Here is a 5,901-nt window from a genome sequence, read left to right as displayed (position 1 = left end):
TGTGTTCTTCAAATTGTCTCACGATTATCATAGGTTTTTTTAGTAAATAAATGTTCATAATTAAATGTATTCCTATAAAATTTGTTGTTTTTGAATGTCTCACAGTGATTTTCCTGATTTTCAAGGTTAGCATATAGTGATGCAGCTCACAATGCTATTTTCAGTAGAATGTCCACACTACTAGGTGAAGATGTTGGATGATACCTCTGTACCACTGCTACCACCTGTGGAAAATAAACTGTGGATAGTTGGAGATCAGGACATATGAACTTAGTATAACCAGGAAAACCATGGTTTTCATGGTATTAGTGTCAAAGTAAGGGAAGGGAACTGTGCAATGTGGAAGACAGGGGATGGAGAGATAGCTCAGCTATTCAGAGCACTGGCTATTTTTTCAGAGGACTAGTGGGTGACTCCAAGCACCAGAAGGGTGGCTTACAACCATTTGTATATCTTGACACAGAAGATCCATTGCCCTCACGTGTCTTCAGTGTGTGCTGCTTGCCTACAGTGCATAGATATGCATATAGGACACAGGCATGCATCCAAGTAAAACATCTACGTACATAAAATAAAGAAAAACATTTTTAGAATGTTTATGAGGAGGGCAATTTGGATGGTTATTGCTTAAATGTGCTTACAGAGAAACATTTGTTGTCTTTATCCTGGAGATCCACAGGGTGGAGGGAGTGATTCAACTCCATCTTCTGGAAGCTGTCCTCTGATATCTACATGAAGGTTCTGGCAATCTAACATGTTCAAATTAATGAGTGTAATGTTTAAATAGAAGAGAGGAAGGGAGAATAAGAAGAAGGAAGAGCAAGAGAAGAAGAAAAGGAGGAGGAGTAGGGAGGGGAAGAAAAGGGAAGAGTTAGAAAGGGATTGAGGGAAAGAAAGAGAGACTAGAGATGAGAGAGAGAAAGAGAGAGGGAGGGAGAGTGGATGGGAAGGGGAAGGAGGGGCAGAGAGAGAGAGAGAGAGAGAGAGAGAGAGAGAGAGAGAGAGAGAGAGAGAGAGAGAGAGAGATCAGCTATGTAGTCAGAGAGATAGGTGGAATGTACTTGGGAAATGAGACTTTATAACACAAGCAGCAGATGAAAGGCATGTGGTGTCTGCTAGAATCTCTACGGCATATATACAGGGACATGCAATAATAGCTGTTATAAGAGAGAATGGCACCTGAACACTTATAATAACAAGAGCAAAGTAAAAAAGGGAACTTGACATAGCCTTACAGAATGTGAGGTCATTTTTAATCTTACAAGTGTTGGAATCAATATGTCATTTTGGAATCTTTATGTATCTGGATTCAAAACTAAATGAACCATTTAGGGGTGGACTCAATGTCAAGCTTGTTCCAACTATGAGAATGAGAAAACAAGGATTTTTGAAAGAAAACAAAGATTAATGTATTCGAATTGTGTCTTAGTCAAGGTTTTACTGCTGTGAACAGACAGCATGGCTAAGGCAACTTTTCTTAGGATAATATTTAATTGGGGCTTGCTTACAGGTTCAGAGATTCAGTCCAGTATCATCAAAGCAGGAGCATGGCAGCCTCCAGGCTGGCATGGTACTGGAGGAGCTGAGAGGTCTACCTCTTCATCTGAAGGCTGGTAGAATGAGACTGATTCCCATGTGGTTAGGAGGAGAATCTCATTGTCAATGCCCACAGTGACACACTTCCTCCTATAATCCCACACCTACTCCAAAAGGGCCACACCTTCCAGTAGTGCCACTCAGAGTGTCAAGCACATCAAAATCATCACAGATGGAAAGAGTTGGTTTTTTTTCCAGAGGTAACAATGTTAGTTTTCACTCTAGGAGTCATGACCCATTGATCTAGTAGAGACATGATCTCTAACTAAGGAAACGAAGTTTCCAAACCTCCTTTTGTTTCAAAAACATTGATTTAAGTAGAAAACTTCTATGTTCTCAGCATCTCAAGGTGTGCACCACCTATTATCCCATAAGGTCTGGATTCTACCCTTGTTAGTCTGCTCATGGTGCCAGCTACTAATCTAATACAATAGTGTGTGTCGTACCATCATTAAATTCTATATGAAGGGTCCAACAGTGATTCAAACTAAAACTTAAGTTTTCTGAGCCCACACTACAATGCAAAAACAAATATGAATTTTCACATGTTTTAATACCATTAACTTATATATTAAATATTGAAATGACTGAAGATTCTAAAGCAATAGAAAATAAAGTCATGAAAAGTGGCATGAGAATGAGAAAAGACAAACGGATAAGATATAAAACAAGGTCATTTGTTCTGCATTTCTCTTTTATATATTTTATTGGATATATATTTACATTTAAAATGTTATCTCCATTCCTGTTTTCCCCACCAGACATCCCTCCTCCCTCCCCCTGTTTTTGTGAAGTTGCTCACCCCACCCATCTACCAATTTCTGCTTCCCTTCTTCACCCCCCGACATTTCCCTACACTGTGGCTTTGAGACTTCACAGAACCAAAAGCCTTTCCTCCCATTGATGTCCAACAAGGCCATCCCCTACTACTGATGGGACTGGAGCCATGGGTCCCTCCATGTGTACTCTTTGGTTAGTGATTTACTTCCTGGGAGCTCTGAAGCAGGGGTCTGGTTGGTTGATATGGCTGTTCTTCCTATGGGTTATAAACCCTTCAGCTCCTTCAATCCTTTCTCTAACTCCTCCATTCATGACCCCACACACAGTCCAGTGGATGGATGTAAGCATCTGCCACTGTACTTGCCAGGCTCTGGCAGAGCCTCTCAGGCGACAGCTATGACAGGCTCCTGTCAGCAAGCACTTGTTGGCATCTGCAATAGTATCTAGGTTTGGTATATAGAATGGATCCGCAAGTGTGTCAGTCTCTGGATGGCCTTTCTTTCAGGCTCTGCTCCAGATTTTGTCTTCATATTTCCTCCTGGGAGTGTTTACTTCTCCCTTCTAAGTAGGAATGGAGAATATACACTCTGGTCTTCCTTTTTCTTTTTTTGTTAGAAGTTTTCTTTATTTAAATTTCAAATGTTTTCTCCTTTCATGATTTGCCCTCTGAAAAACCCCTATACCATCCCTCCTCCCCCTTCTCACCAGCACACCCACCTCTGATATCTTGTCCATGCATTCCCCTACACTGAGGAATCAAGTGTTCTCAGGACCAAGGGCCTCTACTCCCATTGATGACCAAAAGGCCATCCTCTGCTACATATGCAACTGGAGTCATGAGTTCCTCCATGTGTACTCCTTGGTTGGTGGCTTAGTCTCTGGGAACTCTGAGGGTACTGGTTAGTTCATATTGTTGTTCTATCTATTGGTCTGCAAGCTCATTCAGCTCTTTTGGTTCTTTAGCTCCTTCATTGTGGACGTCGTGCTCAGTCTAATGGTTGCCTGAGAGCATCCACATCTATATTTCTCAGGCACTGGCAAAGCCTCTCAGGAGACAGCTATATCAGAATCTGATCAGCAAACACTTCTTGGCATTGACAGTAGTGTCTGGGGTTGGTTACTATGTATGGGATGGATCCCCATGTGGGGCAGTCTCTGGATGGTCATTCCCCATTTTCTGCTTTACACTTTGTCTCTGTATCTCTTTCCATGAATATTTGTTCCCCCTTCTAAGAAGGATCAAATTTTCTACAATTTGGTCTTCCTTCTTCTTGTGTTTCATGTGTTTTGCAAATTGTATCTTGGGTATTCTGAGATTCTGGGCTAATATCCATTTATCAGTGAGTGCATATCATGTGTGGTTTTTTGTGATTGGGTTACTTCACTTAGGATGGTATTTCCTAGTTCCATCCATTTGCCTAAGAATATCATGAAGTCATTATTTTTAATTGTTGAGTAGTAATCAGTTGAATAAATGTACCACATTTTCTGTATACATTCCTCTTTTGAGTGACATCTCGGTTCTTTTCAAGTTCTGGCTACTAAAAATCAGACTGCTATGAACATAGATGAGCATGTGTCCTTGTTACATGTTGTAGCATCTTCTGGAAATATGCCCAGAAGTGCTGCAGCTGGGGCCTCTGGTAGTACTATGTCTACTTTTCTAAGGAAACTCCAAACTAAGTTCCAGAGTGGTTGTTGTACCAGCTTGGAATTCCACTAGCAATGGAGGAGTATTCCTCTTTCTCAACATCCTCGCCAGCATCTACTGTTACCTGAGTTTATGATCGTTGCCATTCTGACTGGTGTGAAGTGGAATCTCAGGGCTGTTTTGATTTGCCTTTCCCTGATGACTACCGATGTTGTACATTTCTTTAGGTACTTCTCAGCCATTCAGTATTCATCAGTTGAAAATTCTTTCTTCAGCTCTGTATCCCATTTTTAATAGGGTTACTAGGTTCTTCTTGAGTTCTTTGCATATATTGGACATTATCCCTCTATCAGATGTAGGCCTAGTAAAGATCATTTTCAGATCTGTTGGTTGCTTTTTTGTCCTATTGACAGTGTCCTTTGCTTTATAGAAGCTTTGTAATTTTATAAGGTCCCATTTGTCAATTCTTGGTGCTAGAGCATAATCCATTAGTGTTCTGTTCAGGAAACTTTCCCCTGTGTCCATGTGCTCAAGGCTCTTCCCCATTTTCTCTTCTATTAGTTTCAGTGTATCTGGTTTTATGTGGAGGACCTGGACCCACATGGACTTGAAATTTGGACAAGGATATGAAAATGGGTCAATTTGCAGTTTTCTAATTGCTGACTGCCAGTTGAACCAGCACCATTTGTTAAAAATACTGTCTTTTTTTCCATTGGATGATTTTTAGCTTCTTTGTCAAAGTTAAAGTGACCATATCTGTGCGGGTTCATTTCTGGGTCTTTAATTCTATTGCATTGATATACCTGCCTGTCACTGTACCAATACCATGTAGGTTTTTTTTTTTCTCACAATTGCTCTGTAGTATACCTTGAGGTCAGGGATGCTGATTTTCCCAGAAACTCTTTTATTATTAAGAATAGTATTTAATATCCTGGGTTTTTGTTATTCCAGATCAATTTGAGAATTGCTTTTTTTAACTCTATGAAGAACTGAGTAGGAATTAGTGGCAATCTTGTTCCAAATATGACAATATGTAAATAAGAAGGATTTGGGAAAGACATCCGAGCTTAGTGCATTCTAATGGTGTCTTAGTTAAGGTTTCGGTGCTTTGACCAGACACCATGACTAAGGCAACTTTAATAAAGAGAAGATTTAGTTGGGGCTTGCTTACAGGTACAAAGGTTCAGCCCACTGTCATAAAAGCATGAGAATGGCAGCTTCCAGGCAGGCATGGTGCCAGAGGTGCTGAGAGTTTTATCTCTTCATCTGAAGGCTTCTAGCAGAAGACAGACTCCCATGTGGTTAGGAGGAGGATCTCATTGTCCATCTGCACACTGACACACTTCCTCCAAAAAGCCCACACCTATTCCAAAAGGGCCTCACTTCCTAGTAGTGCCACTTCCTTCAAAATCCTTCAAAATTTTGAAGTTCCAGGCACTACAAAATCATTACAGATGGTAAGAGTTATTTTTTCAAAGGTAGTAATGTTAGTTTTCACTCTAGGAATCACAAGCCATTGACATGGATCTAGTGAAGAAATGACCTTTAATCAGGGGGCTTAGTTGCCCAACCTCCTTTTTTTTAAGGAATATTGTTTCTAAGTAGAAAATGTCTATGTTTTCAGCAGAGAATTTGGCTCAGTATGTGTGCCACCTATTAATATATAAGGCCTGGAATCTACCCTTCTTTAGTTGTTCATGGTGACAGCTACTAAGTGACCTTCTATAACTCATACAGAATTACGATGTCATTAATAAATACTCTATTCAATTCCTAACAATGATGCTAAGTAAAATATCAGTATTTTGAGCTCATAGTACAATGCAAAACCAAATACTAATTTTCACATGTTTTAACACCATTAACTTAATATT

At 40.1% G+C, this 5,901-nt stretch overlaps 1 long non-coding RNA gene across 2 annotated transcripts in view; it reads right to left on the bottom strand.

Moving 5' to 3' along the window:
• Positions 1-2,106: 2,106 nt before the first annotated feature.
• LOC110287946 (uncharacterized) overlaps positions 2,107-5,901 on the bottom strand; it is a 10,881-nt gene continuing 7,086 nt past the window's right edge. The window contains exon 3 of one of the 2 annotated variants that reach the window (XR_015048036.1): positions 2,107-5,554. This is a non-coding gene — a long non-coding RNA (uncharacterized LOC110287946). The remainder of the gene's footprint in view (positions 5,555-5,901) is intronic. The other variant, XR_015048035.1, reaches the window with a different exon arrangement.

The sequence above is a fragment of the Mus caroli genome, unplaced genomic scaffold (assembly GCF_978045245.1).
Source record: "Mus caroli unplaced genomic scaffold, Mus_caroli_1 scaffold_8, whole genome shotgun sequence".
Taxonomy (NCBI): Eukaryota; Metazoa; Chordata; class Mammalia; order Rodentia; family Muridae; genus Mus; species Mus caroli.
Note: the sequence above shows the minus strand (reverse complement) of the source record. Positions and strands in the feature narration are given on the sequence as shown.